The sequence below is a fragment of the Canis lupus genome, chromosome 5, assembly GCF_011100685.1.
Source record: "Canis lupus familiaris isolate Mischka breed German Shepherd chromosome 5, alternate assembly UU_Cfam_GSD_1.0, whole genome shotgun sequence".
Lineage (NCBI taxonomy): Eukaryota > Metazoa > Chordata > Mammalia > Carnivora > Canidae > Canis > Canis lupus.
The window spans coordinates 83685902-83712438 of record NC_049226.1 but is presented as its reverse complement, the minus strand read 5'-3'; positions in this window follow the sequence as shown (position 1 = coordinate 83712438).

Genomic DNA, 26537 nt, shown 5'->3' with positions numbered 1-26537 from the left:
AACAGGGACACACTTAAAAAGGGGACACGACTGTAGAAAGTTGGAAAACCTCGAAGTCATACATCAAAATTCTTTCCAGTGAGGGCCTCTCAGCCTTGAGAGGACAAGCTAACAGATACAGAGCTTGGGAAAGCGCCCAGGGCCAGAGTCAGACTCCCCCGACACTGGGTGCTGGGGGGACATTCTACAGTCAGGCCAGTGGAGGGCCGGGCCCCAATCATGGGCCAGAGGTCGAACCCAGAAGCTCCCTCTTTCCCTCTCTGCTGCCTTCGGCCTTCTCTTTGTCATCGTCCCCTTTCCTGAACCTCCCCCAGCAACCTCCTCCTGGTCCCCTCCCCAACCTCCCTTCTCACCTTATTACACCCCCACACTGCAGGGCTGGGGGGGCGGGGAGCTCCTGTAAAGCTGCTCAAAACCCCACAGCATATCGTCCCTCCCACCACTGCCCCTGCTAATCTGCCCAAGCTCGCCCTGTGCCAGCAGCCCTGCTCACACTACTGCCTTCCAGCCCCTACACCACAGAGCTCATTGCTGCCCCCGCACCTTTGCACTTATGATGCCTTCTGTCAGCAGGGCTCTTCCCTTCCGTGCACAGCTCCTCTTTCAGCCCCCAGCCTCAGCGGGACCACTTCAGAGAGGTCCTTCCTAGCCATCCAATGCAAGGAACCCGTGCGACCTTGGCTGACTCCTGTCTCTGCACATTTAGGATCTGCACCCCCACCCTGGGCAGCCAGTTTCATGAGGCCACGAACAGAGGGATTACTTATCATTTCTCCCTTTTATTTTTTAATTTTTTAAAAAAAGATTGTATTTATTTATTCATGAGACAGAGAGAGAGAGAGAGAGAGAGAGAGAGAGAGGGAGAAGCAGGCTCCATGCAGGGAGCCCAATGCGGGACTCGATCCCGGGACCTCAGGGTCACATCATGAGCCGAACACAGATGCTCAATCACTGAGCCACCCAGGCACCTTTATGTCTCCCTTTTACCTCCAGCACCCATAGCACAGAGCCCGGAATGCAGCAGGTGCTCAGTACGTGCCCTTTGATGTCTCCTGTTTCTCAGCCCGGCTCCCTCCAGTAATGGCAAAAGATATTTTAAAAAGAGTCCAGAGCTTATGTTAGGACCCAACTCAGCCGCCCCCGCCTTTTGAAATCTCTTCCTGGTGCTGCCCTGTCACCCCATTTGGGGGCCCTGCCTCTGCTCACTCCCCATCCATTCTCGGGTGTCCCCACTACTCAGAGAATTCAGAGTCTCCCAACACTTCACAGTGCAACCCCTCAGAGGAAGCTCTGCAATTCAGTTGTCATCTGCAAATTCCAAACACCCACCACCTTCAGCTGCGGGGCCGCAGCAGCCCAGGCCGGGGAGCTGCGCGACGACAGGTCATGAGGGTGGAGACCAGAGACTCTCCTCCGAGATGCCAGGCGCCTGCCCGCCCATCGCTGGGAGAACCGCAGCTCAGTCCCTTGGATTCGGATAACAGACACGCCGTCCCTCACCAGGGCTCCAGGTGGCTTCTCCATTTCCCCTGTAGCTTTCTTCATGCACAAAAATTCCACATATTTTTTACTTGTATTTTTGTGCAAAGTAAGATAAAGCTGGCTTGGGATAAAACATACACGGATCGCCAGGATGATCCAGCCTCTCTCTCCTTGCCAGGAGGTCCCGACGGAAGTAGGTAAATACGTGCAGCCAAAACCTTGTAAAGAAGATCAGAAATCTAGAGATCAAGCATCTGTTCTTTTGGTCATTCCACCAACTGACTCTTCCTGATTCTTCCACCCTCTTTTCCAGATCTTCTCCCCCAGAGCGTAGTCCCAGGCAACAGGGAGCCAAGAGGTGCTAGGGCTGGGCAGTGCCAAAAGGAACATGTTCATTTCAAGAACAATCTTTTTTTTTTCTTTTTTCTTTTTTTCCAAGAACGATCTTACAAAAAGGCTCAACCGGGTGCCAGGATGACAAAGTGCAAAGGGGGCCGTGGAGCAGAAGGCGGTGACAGAGGGGGAGGACTCCAGCCAAATGGGATGGTCTGAGGGCCGGAAGAGACCCAGGGAGTAGAGGGGCCTGGCAGCCCGGTGAGGGGTGAGCGGACCCAACCAGCGGTCGCCGTGCCTGCACCACCGCCCTCCTCACTCCTCTGTTCTCATAGGCGGGCCCGACACCCCTCCTCGAGATCCACTGGACCCACGAGGGAGCTGAAACTCACGTGAGCAGAGAACATATTCAAAAGGGCTTGCGTTCCAGCTTAGACATTCCCCTAGGAATGATGCCGGCAAGAGAGCTGGTTGGCTCCATGGTATGCTAGGGTCAAAGAAGGGCGAGGGCCAAGATCACAGGACTCTCTTGAAAGGAGCTTTGACCCCAGGCCTCGGAAACAGAATCTGTCTTTAAGCCTCTGGATGCTCTGGTAAAAAAAGAGCTTGTCAATAATTTAGCACCCAAGTAGTAGATTGTAAACGGCAAACACAGTCTGCTGAGAGCAGGGCCCTGGAGGCTCCAGGAGAAAGAGGGCTCTAGACCATGATCCACCCAAGGGAAGGGTCTGTGGCTACTGGCTGCCGCCAGGCCTCCAGCACCTACACAGTCCCTACACCCTGGCAGGTACTCAGGGGTCCTTTGGGTGAATCAATACCTAAGGGAATAGACAAGTGAGCAAATGACTTATCCTTGGGGAAAACACACACATATACCAAAACCAAACCAACCATGACACACAACCCCTGACCATACTCGTGGTCTACTTTTACACCACTGACTCCTGCCCTGCCTGCGCTCACAGGTAGAGGAACATGCTCGCCAGACTCTGGGCTTCTGCAAACATATGCTAGGAAGCATCTTGCATTAGTCAAGTACAAATGACAGACAAAACCCAACAGCAAAATAGTGGGGATGGGGGTAATTTGTTGAGTAGTATTTCCAGGCTGTCTGACTCCTCAGCTTCCGTCTGCGGGTCAGTCCCATTCTCCCTTGTTTCCCGTAATTCCACCTGCCTAGAAGAGAAGATGGCTGCAGCCAGGGCCTTCATTTAACATCCCAGGGCAGAAAAAAAGAGCTCTTCCTGGGCACCTGGGTGGCTCAGTCATTTAAGCATCTGCCTTCGGCTCAGGTCATGATCCTGGGGTCCTGGGATCGAGCCCCGCATCAGGCTCTCAGCTTAGTGGGGAATCTGCTGCTCCCTCTGCCCCTCCCCCCACTTGTGCTCACTCCTTTTCTCTCTCTCAAATAAATAAAATATTTTTTAAAACAAACCAAAAAAAAAAAAAAAAGTTCTTCCTTCCTCAGTATAGGTAAGACCTATGGAAGAAACTGGCTGGCTGGTTTGGGTCACATGCCCACTCCTTGGACCAAGCCGTTGTGACCAGAGCAAGTGCACCGTGACTGACTAGACTTGGATTAGTGGAAAGCCATGTCCGGAGGAGCTGGTTCTGTAACTAACATGCCCACAAGAGTTACACGGAATGAGCTAATGGGGTGTCCCTTCCAAAGCAAAGAATCTGCTGCCATTGTCGTCGTGAAGAAGAAGAAGAAAGAAGAAAGAAGAGGGCCAGGGAAGAGGAGGAGAGACATGCTAGACAGATAAAGCCAATAGATGCCCCCCACCCACAACCTCTGTGCTCATGAAATCCTTCATTACTGCTGTAGACATGTGGATGGAAGAAAAAAGGGACAATCACTCACTAGCATCTTAGATAAAATCTGCTTCCAGCTGTTCTTCCCTTAGCAGGGAGGCCAAATTAAGTGCAAGTGTTGGAGTTGGAGAGACCAAAGTTCCAATCTTGACCTCACAACATACTTGCTGTATAATCTTGGACAAGTTACTTAAATTCCATAAGTTCCATCTCTTCATTTGCAAAGCAAGCAGCAGGACCCAACACTTAGTATGTACTGAGGATTAAATGAGAAAAATATGTGAAAGACTTGGCATACATTGTCTGATAAAAAGACGTCAATAAACATTTGTTCAATGCGTGAATTAATTAATTTGAACTTCACAGGTCAGAGAGGACCTGGCTGGATTGTCCTACTTCTACTGCTCAGCAGCAGAATGAGTTTTTCCTTTCTAAAAATAGACAGTGGCACAGTTTATAGTTCTAGCACAGAAAAGTCCAGTTGGCCAACTAAGGATCTTAGATATTACAACTGTCCCCATTTTATAGATGAAGAGCCGAAGGTCGTAAGAGAACAAGATTTCCCAGAAGGAAATCTATGCGCCCTGACCACAAAGAGGGGAGGTAAATGCTAAAAATGAGGGCCCATTTGGAACCATGGTTAAGCTGCCAGGAATTAGCTAATTACTGCTCTCTCATACACCAGCAGGATGATAAAACTGCCTTTTATCTGCATGGAGATTACATCTTGACCCGAGCCTCACCGTAGCACCCTAGCATAGAGCAGGCAGGTGCTAGCAGTGGGTTTTACAGATGGGAAAATAAACTCAGAAATTTTAAGTCACTCAATTACGGCCACATAACTATCAAATGGTCATAGCCAGGGTCAAACTCAGCTCAGGCTCACAAAGGAAAAGTAGAGCTGTAATAACCACCAAAGTCTCTGTGTATCATGTCTCAATAGGAGTTGTTTGGGGGTGTTTTGTTTTGTTTTGTTTTGTTTTGTTTTGTTTTGTTTTGTTTTAGAGAGAGAGAGAGAGAGCAAGCAATCAGTGGCCAGGGGCGGGCAGAGGGAGAAGAGAGAGGATCTTATGCAGGCTCCATGCTCAGTGCAGAGCCCGACAGGGGGCTCGATTTCATGACCTGAGCTGGAATCAAGAGTTGGATGCTTAACCGACTGAGCCACCGTGGTGCCCCTATGGGTTGCCATGTTTAATTCAGACGTGGATTCTGACCTCAGGATTGATTCTGAAGGTCAACAGGGAAACCCTCTTCCCAACTTGGGACTCTTCCCTCAGCCCTCCTGAGAAGTAGAGCGAAATAAAAGGCAGATCAGAGTAGAGACACATCCTATATCCAACCCCAACATAGCCAGAAGCACAAAATGACTCCTCAAGTCATCAACAAATATATCAATCCAGGTATAAGTTTTAAAAAGGAAAATTTTTTGGTCTCTAATATGCTTAATGTGACGGCAAGGAACTTAAGATTCTAGTATGTTATACCAAGACATAAAAATTGCTATATGCATCTCTCCTTGAGGAGATGGGCTATACTCAGGCTCTTGAGGTCAAAGTTTTAAGATGGTCACATGTGAAAAGGATTTGGCTACATCACCACCTTCTGCACCTGAGTTTTCTCTGCATATCTAGAGAGTGACTGCAAAATTTATTGTCCATATTGGAAGACGTGTAAGAACCAAGTTGGCAGGAGGAGGGGTTGTTATTCACCATTTCGCCAAGCCCACAGAGAAAAACCAGGACCATCTTGGGCAAACCATGACAGCCATCCCAGTTAGAGGAAACGAATGCAAATCAAAATCCTGCACATAGAGTTAATATCAAATGTTTGATATCTTGCTCAAAACATCTTCCCTCTGTACCGGTCTTTTTTGACCTCAATTTTTCATGTAATTCCTTGACAGAAATTGTTCAGGGGAAAGTGCAGAGCAACATATATTCTGAGGGAAGGTTTTACATGATTGCTAATTTAGTTAAAATTGCTTTTAAACATTGTCTTTGGATAATCTAAGTTGGCTACAGAACAACAGCACAGTGGGAGGCTAATGGAGATTTTAGCAACCTGCGGCTAATTGTAATTTCTTTTGGTTTCCTTTCTAAATCATTTTCTTTCCTGTCTTTGAATCCCTGTCCTCATTTATGTCAGGTTTGGTGCAATCACAGGTCCATCCCCGCTCCGTCTGAGGTCAGGAAAGCAGACCTGGTCTCCAGGTGGACAGGAGAGCAGAGGGATCTGGACATGCCCTGGACGGCAAAGGCTGTCGCCATCCAGACCCGTCAAAAGTACGTGGATACAAGAATCCTACAAATGGAGTACTTGTGTGGCATGGACTTGGCATATTCCTGCACGGCGCTGGGAAGTCTGACTTTCCAACAGCTCCCCAATTTCGTACAAGTAACTTTTCAACCTACTGGTCTTTCTGTCCCCAGGACTCCCTTCTGCTGATGGACAGAATTATATTTTCTTCCCCCTACAAATCCTTACCTGATCCCTGGGGCTGGGAGCGGGGATGGGCAGGTGCTTATCAATAGAGAGAAAATCTAAAGGAAATGAGCTCAGGAACATTGTAGCCACTTCTTGAAAGGATGAGTTCAGTGATTCAGCAGGTATACCCATGTCCCCAGCACTGGGGAGGATGCTTTCTCCAGAGAAAGCCCCGCTAGGAGCTACAATGACCCCTAAGTTTTTTATAATAAGTTGGTTAGTTAAAAGAATCCTAGAAGTAGGCATCTGGGGTAGGGCTGTGGATGCTAAGTAAGGAGGCCAGGAAGCGGGCATGAAGATTGCACAGAGTAAAAAGTCAATGAGGAAAAGAGACTAGTGAGTATGTAAGAACCAATTTCAGAAAAGTCTATGCCATTTTGAAGAGCACCAACTTTGAAGGTGTCTACCATTTTGAAGGAGCATCAGCAACTTTGGGGGTGGTTGATGGCAAGAGAGGAGACCGAGACCAAAAAACCCCACAGTTCAGTGGTCTTCACCCTATGCTGCTTAGAGCCCCTGAATTCCAGTGGAGATGCTTCTAGGTTCCCCTCAGGTGTAAGTAAGGTTGAGTATTAGGACTCTGATGCCTCAGTCCCACTTCACTCTATACACATCTGATTAAGATTTCATCTGAATAGGAGACAACTGCAGAAAGATCTAGTGACCAAAGTTTCTAGTTAAATATCTGACAGACCTAAACCAGGGAATGAAAGGACTTGCCAAGGTCAAACACAAAAGTAGTAATACAACCAAAATAGCAATCAGATCCTCTGGCTCTGGTCCAGTACTTTTTCCATTACACAATTTGATGTGAGGATTTTTCCAGAATTAAATGAGAAAGTGAAAAAAGCCAAAACACTGAACCTTAGTTTTCCCTAATATTGGCCAAGAGAACTCTGGTCCCACACCCACACCCACACACATGCCTCACCTAGGAGCCTGGGAAACCAGTTGCACTAACTCTAGGCCTCAATGGTACCCAATACATGTGTCCGACAGGCAGTGTGGGCAAACCATTATTTCGGCCTGTCTAAATCAACCTAAGTGGAGAAAATATTAATGGTTTTTTACAAAACCTCACTACCTTCCTGGTCCTCCAAGGATAGATATATCCAGGGCCAAATCCTTAGTTTTGCTGGGTGGAGTAATGCTAAGAAATACCAATTGGTAAAGCTAAAAACAAAACCAAAAACAAAAAAACACACAATGCCTAAATCCCTTGACATCAGGAGTCTGCAAATTACAGCCTGTAGACCCACTGTGGTCTACGTCCTGTTTCTGTGAATAAAGTTTTACTGGAACATAGTCATGCCCATTCATTTCCTTACTGCCCACGGCTGCTTCCAAGTTACAGCTACTCAACTCTGCTCTTGTAACGGAGAACGCAGAGCTCACACCACCTGAAATATCTGCTATCTGGTCCTTTTCAGAAAATGTTTGATGATCCCTTCTCCTAATAAAAGTCTATAGAAATCAGAAGATCCCAGGAAAGGGGAGGAAGCTGGAGCAACACAGCCTGAGGTGGGAGGCAGAAGATAGTCAGTAGAGAGAGGGAAATGGATGGGGGGAGGAGGGGTTGGCAACGGCCATGAAGAGACACTTGCATATCTTATTTTCCAAAGATGGATTTGTAGTTTTTCTGTTATGTGCATACAGTGAACTCCCTTGGTTCCCCTGAGAAGGGTCTCCATTAAAAAATCTAAAAAAAAAAAAACAAACATAAAACAAGATTATCATTATTTTTCAAATTTTGGAGGAAGTATTTGTGACTCTTACGGATGCCAAGTTCTGTGAGATTCACCCCTGACAGAAGGTGGTGGGAGACCTGAGACATGGGCCAGTTACATTTGGGCTTTAAAAAATAATAAATAAAAAAATTTGAACCCACCCTGATGACAAATGTAGGAAAATTCAAAACTTATCCCCCTTTGTCCCTCCCAGTGCACTGCATTCTGGCCGTGGGAGGACCACAGACGTGAGGGCGATCCACAGGTAGCTCAGTGGATGAGCACACTGACATGTGGGCACCGGGCAGGCCATCAGATACTTGCTATTCACTACCTCACTGAGCTGCGAGGGCAACTCTAGCAGGATACACTGTTATTAGCCCCATTTTACAGGAGTGGCTGCTCCAGTGCCAAGTGGAGATGTACACTTGGCTCCAGTAGACAGGCCCATGGTCTTGCCTCCTTGTCCATTTCCGGAGGGCTCTCCACCACCAGTTCACCCAGACAAGCTAGCCACCTGCCCACCCTGTTGTCAAACAGCCCACACAGACTAGCTTCTGAGGGGTCATAAAGGCCTCGCAGGGGATCCCAGCGCTGCTTGTCATCATCTGAAGCTCATATCCCTCTCCCCCGTGCTCCTCTCTCCCAGGGAACCCCTCTGTTCCTTCACCACGTCCATACTTTCCTTCCAACTGCTCCTTTAACTCCCCCCGCCTTTCCATGGCATTATTTACGCACTCCCCTCCCCCAGAACTTACAACCACGTACAAAGACACGCACAACACAGCACAATCCCAACAGCCAGAAGCCAGGGACAAGGATTTGCTTCTCCAAGCACACAGGCCTGGCACCACTTAAAGAAAGCCTTCCCTACAGTCTCACACAATCCCAGGAGATCACCCCAACACACAGTTTGAGTTTCCTAGCAGCCAGTCCTAGGAGGAAATCTGCAGCCACACTACGGAAGCAAAGTGGTCCCATTCTCCAAACTGGGAAAGCATTCTTCATTCTAAAACAAAAAAGTGGGCACCTGGGTGGCTCAGTCAGTTAAGCATCTGCCTTTGGCCCAGGTTATGACCCTGGGGTTCTGGGGTGAAGCCCCACACCAGGCTCTCCGCTGAGAGCCCCCTGCTCCCTCTAACTCTGCCTGCTGTTGTGCCCACTGGTGCTCTGTCGCCGTCAAATAAGTAAATAAATATAATCTTTAAAAAAAAAATTAAACAAAAAAGTTCATGCTCCCAAGAGTCCTCCTTAAGAGGACACCATGATCTGTTGGGAACATGCTCCTCAGCACCATTGTATTTTTTTTTTTAAGATTTTATTTTATTTATTCATGAGAGACACAGAGAGAGGGGCAGAGACACAGGCAGAGGGAGAAGCAGGCTCCTCGCCGGGAGCCCGACGCGGGACTCGATCCCGGGACCCCAGGGTCACATCCTGAGCCTAAGGCAGACGCTCACCCACTGAGCCACCCAGGCGTCCCTTCAGCACCCTCTTAGAGTAAATTCTCAGACAATCTGACCAGGCCGCTTCTGACTTATTGAGCGTTCAACTACTACGGAGCAAGTGCGTACGCCGGGGCCGGGCGCCGCCGGAGGACCGAGGGCAGCCGATGAGCGAGCCGGGCACTGACCGGCCCCAGGAGGTGAGCGGCGGTACAGTCGGTGGCAGTGCCCCGGGGCGGGCTGCTGACGTACACGGTCGGTCCAGGCACCGAGCTCCCGGCCCGTGGGATGCTGCGGAGAAGGCCCGGGGCCAAGTCCAGCTGCAGCCTCCCATTCGTGTGTAGGACACACGCACCCCCACACCCGCACCCGCACATGTCCTTCTCCCTCCTGCCTCCCGCCGGGCCTTCCCGGGATACTGCCAAGCCTCCGGCCCCTGCAGCACTGCACACGCAGACTGAGAGCCCTGGACGGATGGACGGATGGATGGATGGATGGATGGACGGACGGACCACATCCTTCCAGCATCTCCTCCCACGCTGTAGTTCATTCTTCAACCTCGATCATGTTACATAAACGATGTTTTTTAAAACAGTGAAACTGCTCCTCCGCCCTTGGAACAGGTGCCAGGGACCAGCAAATATCTAGTGGGGATTCTTATACCCCACTGGAGATTTCACAAGGGGAAACAAAAAAAAAAAAAAAAAAAGGAAAATAGGGCACCGGCCCTCAGTCATCTCTCACGGTAGATCTGAGACTGACTTTCTTCAGTTCCCAGAGTAAGCAAATAAAATGCATTCCTGGCGGGCCGACCCCAGAAATTCCACGAGTGTCTGCATCACCAAGGGAGGGATGTTGTATCAAATGAACAATACCCTGAAGATTTCAGGCATCTCGGGCGAGCTATTGATTCATAACTTGGAAAAGCGGGGAAAATTTGAAAGCTGAGAATCTGTATCTGAAAAGGGATAAAGGTTCCAAGTGATCCCAAGGGAAGAGACTTCATTTTACAGCCAGCCAGAGACTGGAAGGGAGAAGGAAACGGAAATGCGCACATGCACACACACATACACACGCACACACACGTGCACACACACACACACACACACACACACGCGCCCGCACCCCCACATCCCTCGGTGCTTGTCCAGGAGGCCCGCGGCACCTGCCGCCCTTTCTCGGCTTCGCCCCCCTCCCCGCCCCGTATCCGCTGCTGGGCCCGAGGCTGTGCAGTAGAGCCCGACGCGGGGGGCGATGACGATTAGCTTTCCCTTCTCGCCACATCCAAATAGCGTATTTATTAGAGAAAAGGAAGGAAAGCTTGGAAAGCTCGCGGTGGCAAGTCCCACTTCAGACCCAGCTGGGGTCCCGGGGATCCCCAGGCCGCAGAGCAGCCGCCAGGCCACAGCAGAAGCCACCGTTCTCCAGGGATGCTTCTGGAAAGCCAGAAAGCCAGGGAGGGGGGACCGCTTACTAACAGAGCTTTAGCTACGTGCCAGATACTTTGTATTCTCCATCTATTGCTAATAACAAATTACCCATATTTGTTTTAATCTACTGCTAACAACAAATTATCCCAGAATTTATCAGCTTAGTCACATTTCATTTTCAGGTTCGGAAGGTCAGGAAGCCAGGCGTGGCTGGGCTGGGGCCTCTGGCTCAGTCTTGCACAGACTGCACTGAAGGTCTGGGCAGGGTCTGCAGGCTCGAAGCGGGGGTGGGGGTGGGGGATCTAGTTCCAAGGTCAGTACCGCGGCACATCAGCTTCTTGCCACATGGGCCTCTTCGTAGGACAGCTCATAACATGGCAGCTGGCTTCCCTCAGAGCCACCAAATCACAGAGACTATGGGGGTGCCCGAGAAGGAAGCCAGAGTCTTTTTGTAACCTTATCTTGAGGTGATATCCCATCACCTCTGCCATATTTATTCGAAGCAAATCACTAAGTCTGGTCTATACTGAAGACGAGGGGATGACACCAGGGCACAAACAGCAGAACGGGGGTGGGGGCAGTTGTGGGGGCCATTTAGAGGCTGCGGATCACGTGGGGCCAGGCTTTTTACATCTGTTCATTGAAAACACAACCATGCAAAGTATTCTTTTCCCAACTGTGCAGACTTTGCAAAGGAGGCCATGGATGTTCCAGGAAACTCAGGACAACCTTAGGCTTTGGGGTAGGGAAAAGATCCAAGCTGAATGAGTACACTTCCTGCAACATCACAGACTGGGAAGCAGGGGACTGCAGAGGGACATTCTTGTCCATTCTTCCTTGGTTTCTTCTTCATCTTAGAGGGAAACAGTAATGGGAAAGGGCAAATTAATGCCAAGTGTGGCACAAGAGATGCTCACAGACTTGTTGATGTGTTTGCTTGCTGCAGAAATTCCTTTAAGATAGTTTGTACACTATCACTCACAACGTCAACATTTAAAAAGTAGGTCTGCCCTTCTTCTAACAGCAGACAGGTAGGTGAGGTTGGCTGGGATGGGACAGGTCTCCATTCACCCAACCTCCTTCTCATACTCTTAGAGCCCTGAGAAGTTGGTTTGAAAATGTACAAGTACAATTGAAACTACAGTAAAATCTAGATACGCAGAGATTTGGAGTCAGAAAGTCACCCCTCAGCGGCGCAGAGGTGCCAGGCAACTCCCTTACCCCACCTGGGCCTCTGTTTCCTCACCCGACAATGGGGTGATGGTAAGGCCTACTCCACAATGGGAGATAAAAGTTCCCAACAGAGCCCCAGGTGTGTGCTAGTTAATGCTACTTAACAAGTGTTAGAGTATCATTTTAGGCTAAAGAATTAAGTACCAGGATACTACCGAGGTATTTGGAATTTATGGGGCAGATACTGGAGAGAAAGTTATCACAAGCCAGAAGCTCCAGAAATTTGCACAGGAGTCCTCTTTAGTCTTTGGCTGCATCCTAAGGTCTAAATGTTGAGGGAAGGACTCGGGAGGCCAGGCAATGAGCAGCTAGCCAGGGACACAATAATTTCTGGGGAACTATGAACTGAACTCCGAGAGTGCTCAGGGGGCCGAGAGACTCTGTGTCCCAACCATGTGTTCAACACCATGGGCATTCAGTAGAGACCAGAAGGTCTATACCTTTGAAATGGGCTAATCTAGTCCTTTTTAAAAAGCCACTAATGAGCTACGTAAGAGATCTACAAGGAAGTTAACTTTCTCCTGGAACAACAGAGAACACTGTAGAGCAAAGATGACATCAAAATCTAGATATCCAAGAACTTCACATCTATCAAGTTCAGCGTACAATTAAAAAAAATAGACATCTAGATATGCAAAGTAGCAGAAAATGAGATGTAGAGCCAGAGGAAAAAAAGTCAAGAGAAACAGACTCAGAAAAGACAGGATAGAATTCGCAGACAAAGCTTTTTAAATATTTCAAGTTGAAGGACTCAAGGAAAACAAGAACATGGAGAGACCAAGTAGAAAATTTCAATTGAATAATGAAAGCTGTGGTGGGGGGAAAAAAAACCAGCACCGCACATCTATTAGTATGGCTAAAATCCAAAACATTGAGAATACCAAATGCTAATGAAGATGTGGAGCAGCAGAAACTTTCATTCATCACCAGTGGGAATGCAAAATGGTACAGCCACTTGAGAAACAATTGGGTGTTTTCTGACAAAGCTAAACAGGCTTACCATATGATCTGGAAATCATGCTCCTTGGTATTTATTTACCCAAAGGATTTGAAAACAGGTCTAAATCAAAATCTGCACCTGTTTTTTGCAGCTTTATTCATCATTGTCAAAACTTGGAAGCAACCAAGATGGCCTTCAATAGGTGAATGAAGGAATGTGGTCCATCTAGACAATGGAACATCTTGCAGGAATAAGAAGCTACCTGCTATTGAGCCACAAAAAGCAACATACATTTAAGATTCCACAATGTCTAAGTGAAAGAAGCCAGTCTGAAAAGGCTCAATACTGTGTGACTCCAACCACATGACATTCTAGAAAAGATAAAACTATGGAGACAGAAATAAACAAACAATAAATAAATGGTTGTCAGGTGCTTGGAAGATGGGAGAAAGGAAAGGTTGAGTATGCGGGGCACAGGGATACTAAGGTGGTGAGACTACTCTGTAGGATACTACAGAAGTGGATACATGCCCATTAGGATTTTGTTAAAACCCACAGAACCACACAATAGGAACTCTAGTATAAACTGGAGACTTAGTTAAAAATAAGGTCTCAATACAGACGCATCAATTGTAACAATTGTGCCAATTTTTGCAGGGTGCTAGTAACTGTAGGGGTGGAGGGGTATAGGAGTACCTTCTATATCCTCTTTCTGATGAACATCTCTAAAAAAAAATTTTTTACAAATCAAATGGAAATTCTGAAAATAAAAAATATAGTATCTGAAATTTCTAAAATCCATTGAATGAGCTAAGCAGTAGATGAGATCCTGCAGAAGCAGAGATAAATAAACCTGTATTGAGGCAATACAAAGTATCTAAACTGGAACATAATGGGGAAAAATGGCTAGAGCAAATAAATAGTCTCAACCGTGAGATAGTATCAAATAGTCTAATACACGTGAAATTAAGAGTCCCAAAAGGAGAAAAGAGAGACTGGAATAGGGGAAAATATTTGGAGGGAAAAATTGGCTGGATATTTGCCAACTTTGATGAATGCACATTAACTCAGATTATAAGAAGCAAATCAAGAAGCGAATCAACCTCAACAATGATAAAAATGCACTATGATTTATGATAATTAAATTGTGATAAATCAAAGACAAAAATCTTCAAAGAAACCAGAAGGCAAATATAACACAGAGGAGAAAAACAGTAATAATTTACCTCAACTTTTCACTGGAAATAATGCAACCCAGAAAATAGAACAATGTCTTTAAAGTGCTGGAAATAAAACATGTTCATCTATAATTCTATATTCAGAGCAAATATCCTTATAAATGAGGGCAAAACAAAGAAATTTTAAGAAGACAAAACTAAATAAAAAAAAAATCTGAGCTAGGAAACCAGTAACATCCATCAGAAATGTTGAAGGACGTTATTTGTAAAGAAGAAATATGATACATACTGAAATTCCCATTTTCACAAAGGATTGAAGAGTACCACAAACAGAAGTGATTTGAGTAAACAAGAACAATTTTCCTCTCATTTCTTAACTTTCAAAAGAGGATTCATCATTTAAATAAAATAGTAACAATCTTTCTAACACACAGATGTAAAATATGGAAACACAACAGCAAAAGGCAGGAGGAGACAGTAGCCCTATTTGCTATATGGTTCTCACAGTAAATGTGAACTGGCGAATTATTAAGGGAACATTCTTATAAGGACATACATTGTAAACCCAGAGAACCCACTAAAGATACAGGACAAAGAATTATAGCTACTAAACCAATTGAGGAGATATAATGAATTGCTGAAATATGGTCAATTAATACAAAAGGAGGCAAGAAAATTAACAACGAGATAGACCTAAATCCAACCACATCAATAATTAAGTGTAAACTAAATACTCTACTTAAAAGAGACCATTCGTTAGACTGGATGAAAAACAAGACCCAGCTTTATCATGTGCCCAGGTGTACAAATAGATTAGAAGTAAAAAGATGAATAAAGATACCCCTGCAAACACTAATTATAAGAAAGCTAGAGTAGCTGTGTTAATATCAGACAATGGAGACCTCAAGACACTACTGCCAAATGTAAAGAGGATCATTTCATGACAAAAGTGTCGATTAATTAAGAGGACATAATACCCATATTGCATGTAACTGAAGCAAAAATTGACAGAATAGGAGATATGACAAATATTAAAATGTTATTCTAAATTTATGTCAGTTCTTGAAAGACCAAACACTTTAGCCCATTCAGGCAGCCGTAACAGAGGATCCTAAACTCGGATACTTATAAACAACGAAAATTTATTTCTCATCGTTTGAGGCTAGGAAGCCAAGGTAAAGGCACCCAAAGATTTGGTGTATGGTTCATAGAGATCAGTCTTTGCTGTGTCGTCACATGGCAAAAGGGAAAGGGAGCACTCTCAGGTCTTTTTCATAAGGACACTGATCCCATCACAAGGGCTCCATCCTCATGATCTAATTATCTCCCAAAAGCCCCACCTCCTAATCCCATTATACTAGGTTAAGATTTCAACACGTGAATGAGGGCAGGGCATGAACATTTAGTCTACAGCAACAAGTAAATAAACAAACACGACAACTATATATATATAATCTGAATAACACTATAACCAACTCATCTAAGTTAATAGTCCATCCAAGTACGCATGGAATATTCACCAAGATGGACCATATTCTGAGCCATAAAACAAATCTCAAATTTAAAAGGATTTGAAACCTAGAGTTTTCTGATAAAATTGAATTGAATTTGTGATGAATAATGAGATTTCAGGGAAATCCATAAATATGGGAAATTAAGCAACATGCTTCTAAATAACCCATAAATCAAAGAAGAAATTAAAAAGAGAATTAGAAAAGATTTTTAACTGGAAAAAAAAACAAAAACACAGCATACCGAGATTTGTGGAATGCAGCTAAAGCAGTGCTTAGAAGCAAGCTTTAAAAGAGAAAAAAATATAATTAAGTTCAACTTAAAATTATAAGTAAAGAAGTTAGGGACACCTGGGTGGCTTAGTACGTTAAACATCTGACTCTTGATTTCAGGTCAGGTCATGATCTCAGGGTTGTGAGACCGATGGTGCCTGCTGAAATTCTCTCTCTCTCTCTCTCTCCCTCTGTACCTCCCCTCTAAAATAAATAAGATAAACCTTTTTTTTTTTTAAGTAAAGAAATTAAACTCAAAGTATGCAGAAGAAATAAAGGGAAAAGAATGAAAGAGAAAACAGTCAAAAATAATGAAAAAAAGGTGACAAGGTAGTTTCTTTGAAAATTTTAATAAAGTTGATAAAACGCCAGCTAGATTGATCAAGAGAATGAAACACAAGTGATCGCTACCAAGAATGAAAGAGGATATATTTCTACAGATCCTATTTATATTAAAATAATGACAAAACATTAAAATAAGGAGAAAACAACTCTTTTTCCATAATTCAAAAACTTACATGAGATGAACAAATTCCTGGAAATATACAGATTACCAATATTGACTCAAAAAGTAGAGAATCTGAATAGCCATAGATCTATTACAGAAAGTTAATTTGTTATTAAGTACCTTTCCACAGAGAAAACTCCTCAATGATTTTCCTGGTGAGTTTTAACAGATATTAAAGGAAGAGGTAATACCAATCCTACACAAAAACTTTCCAAAAACTGGAGAATGGGAAAAGAATTCTAGCCTCATTGTGTAAGGCTAGTAAACCTGACATCACAACCAAATAAAAACATAACAAGAAGAGTTGAGGCCAGTATTCCTCATGAACTATCATCTAAGAACAGTCCTCATGAAAAGTCCTTAAGGTAATATGAGCAAAATCAAACCCAACACTATCTTATAAAACACGATAGAACATTATCAAGTGGGATTTATGACAGGAACGCAAAGGTTGGCTAACATTTAAAGATCAATCAGGGATCCCTGGGTGGTGCAGCGGTTTGGTGCCTGCCTTTGGCCCAGGGCACGATCCTGGAGACCCGGGATCGAATCCCACGTCGGGCTCCCGGTGCATGGAGCCTGCTTCTCCCTCTGCCTGTGTCTCTGCCTGTATCTATCTCTCTCTCTCTCACTGTGACTATCATAAATAAAATTAAAAAAAAAATTTAAAGATCAATCAAATTTGTCACATTTATAGAATAAGAGGGAGGAGACTATAATAATCTCAACAGGTACCCAAAAAAAGCCTTTTTTTTTTTTAAAGAATTTATTTATTCGTGAGAGACATACAGAGAGAGGCAGAGACACGGGCAGAGGGAGAAGCAGGCTCCCTGCAGGAAGCCCGATGTAGGACTCGATCCCAGGACACACGGGATCACGCCCTGAGCCAAAGGCAGACAGACACTCAACCACTGAGCCACCCAGGCATTCCCAGAAAAAAAGCTTTTGCTAATTAATGATTGGCTGGGGTGGAGGAAGGATTCTCACAAACAAGGAAGAGAAAAAAATCTCCCTATATAAATAACTATTATCTATGAGAAGTTTACAACTAACATGATACGTAATGCTTTCCCACTCCCATCAGGACAAAGGCTGGGATGTCCACTCCCACCACTTCTATTCACCACTGTACTATAGGCTCTAGTCAGCACAGTAAGAAAAAGAAATGAAAGGCATGTTAAGATGGACTTAGAGAAGTAAAGCTTCTTTTATTTGCAGCCAACATAATAATGTACATAGACTATTCTAGATAATCTAAAGGCAAAGAAAAATACAGCTAATAAGTGAATTTATCAAGGTAATAGGATACTGAGACCTAACCATAAAAGCTACAATTATAGAATGTCTAGGGAAAAAAATAGTCTTTTTCTGAGCTTGCGCTACATATAATTTCCTAGATACAGAAGTTGGCAACCATAAGAAAATTAAAAAGTTGAACTTTATCAAAATGCTTTTTTAAAAAATATCTCTGGGTATTCAGTGAATGTCCAACCCTTGATTTTGGCTCAGGTCATGATCTTGGGGTCATGGAATCAGTCCCACGCTCAGCATGGAGTCTGCTTGTCCCCCCCTCTCCCTGTGCTCCTCCCCCTCTCTCACCCACTCTCAAATAAATAAATAAATAAATAAATAAATAAATAAAATCTTAAAAAATATATTTCTGCTTATCAAAAGACTCTTAAGAAAATGAATAAGAAAGCCACAAACTGGGAAAAAATATAACAAATATCTGACCAAGGACATGCATCTCATATATATTTATTTAGATCAGCATATGCTATCAAACCTAACATATATAAATATATCTTATAAAACTTATATATGTGTAACTTTGATAAATAATAAACAGCCCAATCAAAATGGGCAAAAGATTTGAACAGACATTTTGCAAAAGACAGATGTATGTGAAAACTTAACATCTTTAGTCACCAGAGAATCGCACATTAAATCTGCAATGAGATTCCATGAAAGGCCTACAAAATGACTAAAAATGAACTCCAAACTTTTTTGAACATGTACAACACCCAGAATTCCTACACATGGCTAGTGGGATTGTCAAATATTAGACCATTCTGTAAAGAGTTCTGGTAGTTTACTAAAGAGTTAAATGTACATTCAGTCTAGAACCAGCAATTTCATTCGGAGATATCCACCCAAGTAAGATGAAAGCAGGTATCCATAAAAAGACTTTTACAAACATACTCATAGCAGCTTCATTCCTAACAGCCAAAAACAGCAACTCAAGTGTCCATGAAGAAGTTAGAGGAGGGGCTCCTAAGTGGCTCAATCGGTTGAACGTTGGACTCTTTTTTTTCCTAAAGATTTTTATTTATTTATTTATTTATTTATTTATTTATTTATTTATTTGAGACAGGCAGACACACAGGCAGAGGGAGAAGCAGGCTCCATGCAGGGAGCCCAACGTGGGACTTGATCCCGGGACTCCAAGATCCCACCCTGGGCCAAAGGCAGGCACTAAACCGCTGAGCCACCCAGGGATCCCTTGAGCGTCGGACTCTTGATATAGGCTCAGGTCACCATCTCAGGGTCATGAGAAGAGCCTGGTGCTAGGTTCCACACTCAGTGGAAAGTCTGCTAGAGATTTTCTCCCTCTCCCCCTGCCTACCACTTGCTCTCTTGCTATCTAAAATAAACAAATCTTAAAAAAAAAAAAAATAGAGAGGCACTTGGCTGGCTCAGTCAGTTGAGTGGTTTCAGCTCAGGTCATGATTTCAGGGTCTTGAGATTGAGCCCCATGTTGGGCTCTGTGCTTAGCATGGAGTCTGCTTGAGATTCTCTCCCTTTCCCTCCCACTTGTGCTCTAAAATAAATAAATATATCTTTTTTTAAAAAAAGGAGGTAAAATGATGACCAAACTATGATGTGTTCATACGGCAAAATAATACTAATACTCCACAATAAAAATGAACAAACCACTGATAGATCATTCCAAAGTATTATGCTGACAAAAAAGGCACTCACACAAAAGCACACGCTGCTTGATTCCATTTACAGGAAGTTCTAGAACAGGCCAAACTAACCTTGGGGGACAGAAATCAGGATGGCAGTTCTTTCTTGGGGGCAGAATGACTAGGAAGGGGCAAAATGACACTTTCTGGGGTTACTGAAATGTCTGGAGAAGAATATTTACATGGGTATGTAAGTTCATCAAAACTCACTTAACTATATCCTCAAGATCTGCGTGTGTAAAGCTCAATTTCAGAAAATCTTAGGTTTTATTTGTAGCAGTTGGTAATTTGAAAATGGAAATGCAGAGAACTGAGAAAAGCCCAAGAATCATGAAAAAGAATAAGATATTAAAGACCTACGCCAGCAGCTTTCAAGACCTGTAAAGCTATGGTAATCAAGACACCGTGGTACATGTGTCTTGTGCATGTGTACGGTAATGAAAGGTACATACATCAATGGAACATAAGAGTCCAGAAAGATCCATGCTTATATAACCAATTGATTTTTTTTTTTCAGTCAAAGAACCTAAGCAATTCAATAGGGGAAAGGATTGTTGGCTCAATAAATTGTACTGGAATAAACACCTCTCTACGAGGGGAAGCAATGAATTTCACCTCATGCCTCACACCATACACAAATATCAAGTCAACATGGATCACACAGATCAACATAAAAGCTTGTAACAATAAAGCTGCCATCAGAAACCACAGGAGAATAGCTTTGCAACCTTGAAGAAGACAGATTTCTTAAACAGGAATGAGATCGCACTAATCATAAGGGGGAAATTTGCTACATTAGACTGTCAAATTTTTTTTTTAAGATCTCTTAAATGGTATCACTAAAAAAAAAGAGTAAATCAGGCTCGACCCAAGTGAAGATACTCACAAAACATATCTGACAATCCTTTGGATCCAAAATACATCAAGAACTCCTCAAACCCCAATCATAAAAAGACAACCCCATTCCTAAAATGAGTTAAAAGGCTTGAACAGGCAGTTCAAGAGTATGTGTGAAGGGTTGGTAAGCACACGGAGAAAGGGATCCATGGTATTCGTCAACAGAGAAGTGCAAATTAAAACCAACACAAGATACGACTACATACACACATTAGAACTGACCTGCCTTTCATGAAGCTGACGGTTGAAAGACTCACAGTGCCAGGCGCGCCCGGGTGGCCCAGTTGGTTAAGCGTCCAACTCTTGGTTCTGGTTCAGGCCATGATCTCAGTGTCTTGAGATTGAGCCCGTGTCTGGCTCCTCACTCGGCGGAGAGTCTGCTCGAGATTCTCTCTCACTCTGCCTCTGCCTTGCCCCATCCTCGCTTTCTCTCTTTCTCTCAAATTAAATAAATAAAAATCTTAAAAAAAAAACATAGGCAGCATCAAATGCTGGAGACTCACAACAGCAAATGCTGGTAAAGATGTGGAGCAACGGGAACTCCAGGAGAGCAGACGTGGTGTGGCCACTTTGGAACTCTGTCTGGCAGTTTCCCATAAAGGAGAGCAGTCACCTACCCTATGATCCAGAAATTCCACTTCTATGTATTTACCCAAAAGACATCAACACATGTGTACGGTGACACTTGCACAAGAAGACTCCCATTTTCTCAGTGTGACAGTGGTGGTTCCATCTCACCCCCACCCCTGTCCTTGGGAGCTTGCAAATCATCCACGCAGAAATGCAAAAGGAGATTAGCTCCAAGCATTATTCCTAATAGCCCCAGGCTGGAAACGACCTCGCAACCTCACAGCCGATGGCCTTCAACAAGCGAGGGGATAACAATTACGTTCTAAACACACAACAGAGTGTTACTCAGCAAAAAAGAGGAAGGAATTACTGACACGTGCAGCAACGCAAATGAGCCTCAAAGATATTCCTCCAAAAAAAAAAAAAGACAAAACCCGCCAGGCACCAGAGAACACATCCTGTGCAATTCGACTTATACAGAGTTCTAGAAAAGGCAAAATTAACTTCCATTGAAAGAAATCAGAGCAGTGTTTTCCTGGGGGGAGGGGGGGGTTGTTGGGAGGAGAGAGCAGGAGAAACAACGTCTTTGGGGTGATGGAAGCTTCTGCGTCTTGACAGAGATGTGGGTTACATGGCCATACGCATTTGAGCAAACTCACTAAACTGTACCCTTAAGATTTGTGCATTTCACCGTATATTAATTATATGTCAATTAAAAAGAGAAGGAGCTCACACTTTCCTAGAGGAGGAGAGGAAATGGGGGAAAGGCCTAGAGGAAGGGCCTGAGAAAAAAACGGGGCGCACTTAGGCAGTGATTAGCAGCAGGCGGGCAGCGGGGACAGGCACCATGTCGCAGTGAGATATTTATTTTCTGTAAAAATTTGTTTTGCTAATGACTCATTTTTCAGTGTTATTAATGATTTGCTGGAAGCAATTCCTCCTCCTTTCAGGCATGCTCACGTGGAGAAATGTGCCACCTTTGCAGTGCGTGGACAATGCTCTTGCGAAGCGTGTAAGGCCACCACCCGTCCTGCCCCCTAGCAAGCGGCGCGGGCACCTGCCGGGGGCACCTGCCGGGGCGTGGGCACCTGGTGGCCAGAGAACCCCACATGGAGCCAGCGCGTGCGACCTGCAGCGGTCAACACAACGGCCGCGGGGAATCACCCTCCGATTGGCCCTGGCCCCTCGCGGGCTTCACCTCACAACCTGGGTCTCCTGCACACTTCGGGCTCTCGTTTCCCCAAACCCGTGTGCAGGGGCAGCCCGGGAAGCTCATCAGCTCATCAGGTCCACAGCGCCCTGGGACTAGCCGGAGAACACACGTTCAAAACCATGAGCAAGGGATCCCTGGGTGGCGCAGCGGTTTGGCGCCTGCCTTTGGCCCAGGGCGCGATCCTGGAGATCCGGGACCGAATCCCACGTCGGGCTCCCGGTGCATGGAGCCTGCTTCTCTCTCTGCCTCTCTCTCGCGCTCTCTCTCTGTGACTATCATAAATGAATAAAAAATTTGAAAAAAAAAAAAACAAAACCATGAGCAAGATGTTAATTGACTGCAGGGGCTAAACCATCTTTCTCGGTGGTGAGGGCAGCGGCTGCTCCTTCCTCCAACCCCCTTCCCTGCCGGCTTGAAAATGACCCAGGAATGAGTGGGAAATATCAGAAAGGGAGACAGAACATGAGAGACTCTTAACTCTGGGAAACGAACTAGGGGGGGTGGAAGGGGAGGTTGGCGGGGGGTTGGGGTAACTGGGTGATGGGCACTGAGGGGGGCACTTGATGGGATGAGCACTGGGTGTTATTCTGTATGTTGGCAAATTGAACACCAATAAAAAATAAATTTATATTAAAAAAACAGAAAAAAAAAATGACCCAGGAAGGATCACGAGAAGAGCATTTGCTCAAGCAGTCAAGCCGGTGAGACAAACCATTTTTGCCTCCTAACTCAAATTTCTCCGTGGGGGAAAAGCTTCCCCCACGGAGGCCCGTATCCACAGTGGGAGAGAGGAACGGGTCTCCACGGCGGCCTGCTGGCGGATCCCAATCCCCAGCCCTTCACCCCGTCCCTTACTCAGAAGCCAGTGGACTGGATGTCACTGTGTACCGGGGTGTGGAGTGACCAGCAGGAGCATCAGGGGCTGGGGGAGAGAATGAAAAGAGCACCGAGGCCTGGATATTCCAATGCCAAGTGCAAGAGGTCGGCCCTGAGAGTTCGCCTCCAAACACTCCCAGCTGTTGGGGAGCTGAGGCACGTCACACAGGGCAGCTGAGTGGCTCCTGACTCTTGCCCACACACATACAGCTGACGGGTGGAGACCCCTCAGTGCCCAAAGCAGGGCGAGGACTCAGCAGCAGCATTACCTGGGTGCTTGATAGAAACACAGAATCCCAGGTCCTACCCCAGACCTACTGAAATAGAGGCTGCCTTTCTACAGTATCCCCATGTGACTCCTCTGCACGTTGAAATTTGAGAAATACTGGGGGGGACTTCATTTTTTTTTCTTTATTTAACAGACAGATAATCAGTATTTATTCTGTGCTGGGCACCCTTCTATGTGTTTTGCAAATATTAATAGATCTAGTCCTCATAGCAACATTCTGATTGCAGGATACTGCTGTCACCTGCATTTCAGTGAATAGGAATAAGGGGCAGAGAGAAGGGACTTGCCCAAGGTCACCCAGGGGGTAAGTGGCAGAGCTGGAATTCAAACCCTAGAAGCCTGCTTCCAGTGTCCACACTCTTAATCACTCCATTATGCAGTGGAAATGCCTCTAGGGAGAAATAAAGGGTATTTTTACTTTTTTTTCTGGGACCAATTTATATGCCCGGCCAGTTAATTCTGCTGTGATTTAATAATGGACTTTAACACACTGATTTTTGCACCCTAAAGGCTACCAGCCTGGGGCACACTTATTTTAGGGGTTCTCCCCAAGAGAATCTAAGCATATCCCCCACCCCTATATTCTGAGAAATGGCCCTACTTGCCTAGTTTTCCCATCGAGGGTTGGAGACCGGGGACACATATCCAGCTAGCCTTACTATTCTTCAACAACCATCTTTACAAACCTGGGGAAATTCCTTTAACTAATAACACAATGACAGGAAATGGCTAAATCCACAATAAGGAAAGCATTAAAATAGTTTCGTCTATGATTGATGCAAACAAATATGCATCAACCAAGCTACAACTAAGAGCCGCCACCGCTAGTGTATGGTATTAATTCAAATTCCTCCACCAGCAAAGCACTAGTAGAACCCTCGGGCATGCATAGCTCAGGAGATGATCCTGAAACAAAGTCAGGATGGTCCAGGTCCATTTGGAGGGCATCAGAGACCAACAACTTCTTAGAAGAAGCTCTTTCTTTTCGTGCAATGTTGGAATTTGTTAAATGTTTTCACATAGGACTTGCGAAATGGACCCAATGTCTTCCTGGATTAGAATCTCCTGCCTGTGATCCTCTGCCATTACGGACCTTAAGTGCAGATCCTAAGAGGCCACGATGACTCCTCACACCGTGAACACAACTCCTAGGATGTTTCACTACGTGAAAAACTCTCCCTTCCATGGGAAAGCCATTCGTGTCAGACTCCCCTTCTGTGTCACCATATGCAATGTCCCCTGGGTACTGCCGTTAGCATTGCGTGTTCCCTACGTTTGGGCAAAAGGATCAGATAGTATCCCTGACTGACAAGATTGTTTCCTAGAGAACCTATTTGTTCCCGAACACAAAGTTTTGACCACAGCCAGTGGCCTCATTCCCTTCCATCCTCAAACTGGTATTTCTATGGATGGCTTCTAGAGTTCTCTGAAACATGCTTTTGGAGAGGCAGCCCTATGTAAGGCTGTGATGGAAAAACTCACTCTGCTTACCCGAATGGCTTAGAGCACTTTTTAAAAAATACCACTGCCTAGGCCCCCCGCCCTGAGATTCTGATTTAATTGGCCCGGGGGAGGGGGGGGCGGTGAAGCCTGAGCTTTGAATTTCTTGAACAACCAGGGTCACCATAAGGATTAAATGTGCGGCTTGTTGTGAGACACCAGACACAGCAATCGGCACAGCTATTTACTTGATAAATGCCAACTGTCCTCTGCCACCTGTGCCCTCCCAGTTTCTGCTGAGGCAAAGGGAATGCCTAAAATATGGTTCTACTTCGGGGCCGCCAGGGCAGCAGAGCTCATTGGAGAAACTCATTAGAGGAGAAATGATAGCGCACGGAGGAGTGGCTGGCCACTGACGGGGGACTGCGACACAGAAAGATTTTGTTTTAATGCAGGGCAAGAGGTCAGGAGAATGAAGAAAAAGTCAGATTTAGTAAAATCTGATCACCTAGCAATTTTAAGAAGGGTTATTGCCCACAGTTGTGCTGCTGCATGGAGTACATTTTACCCAGGAAAAAAAATTCAGGGTAGAGGAAGTGAACAATAGGCTCCATTTAGCTGATAATCTATATTTAAATAGAAAAGCCAAGGTTGAAGTTAGGGGCAAGAAAGAAGAACTAATGGAAGTTAGAGAATCTTCTGGGGAGGGAAGAGCCAAACCACAGTTCCTCTCAAGTCTTAACCAGTATCTTGTTTTCTCTCTACATATCTTAAGGAAGAAGAGAAAAACAAAGCAAAAAGGTCAAGCACTAACACCTGGTAAGCATGTTATCACTTTAACTTTAAACACCTCTGATAGTGAACCCTGTTAGGTAGATATTCATTCATTTGTTCAGCATATATTTACCGAGCACCTACTATGTGCCAGTCCCTGTGCTAAGGATACTCTGATTCCACACGTTATGCACTGAGGCTAAGTAACCTAAGAGTAAATCACAGAGCTGGCACTTGACCTGAGTCTGACCCAAATAACATTTAATGATAAGGTCCCCACTCATAGCTGGGGGATTTAAAAGATATAAAATCGTTGGTTTGAAGCTCTTACTTGTATCTAACACTCTGCCCCAACCCCAGCAAGTTATTTTATATTGTGTTTCAAGGGTCGCCTAGTAAATCTTCTAGAGGCCTTTCTGACCAACATGACTTGACTGTTCGTAGACCTCTGGCAGCTCATGCATACCTCTGCCATCGCAAAATTACATTGCATTATAATTATTTACTTGTCTGTCTTCTCCACTGGACCATGAGATTCTCAAAGACAGGGGTTACTCATGATTCATATTTGTATTCATAGGACCTAGCATAATGCTTAATGAAGAACAGGGAAAGAAAGAAGGAAGGAAGGAAGGAAGGAAGGAAGGAAGGAAGGAAGGAAGGAAGGAAGGAAGGAAGGAGGGAGGGAGGGAGGGAGGGAGGGAGGGAGGGAGGGAGGGAGGGAGGGAGGGAGGGAGGAGGAAGGATTCCAGTGAAGTCTTCCTAGAAGAGGTGAGAAATTGAGCTGGATATGAGATCTGAATCAACATGGAAGTGTTGGAATGCTTATGTCCCCTTGCTTGGGAATCAGTTGAAGGGAAGTCACAGGGAAAGGAGTGTGGGGTTGTGTGGAGAGCCCATCAGGGCTGTGACGTGGCCTGGAGGGAAGTTTTCAGGCTGAGCAGAGGAGTTAAGAGTGTAAGGTCTAAGGACATCTTACGAGGCAGACAAGCATTCACCAATGGGATGGTTACCTCCTGTGCCCCTACTACAAGCCAGGTGATCTGTTGAGCAGAGTGAATGAGACCAGCATAGGCCCTCCTGTCAGGGAGCACACAGTCCTACTGACCATACCTATCCTGAGAGACAAAAAGGAACCAATTAGGGTCCT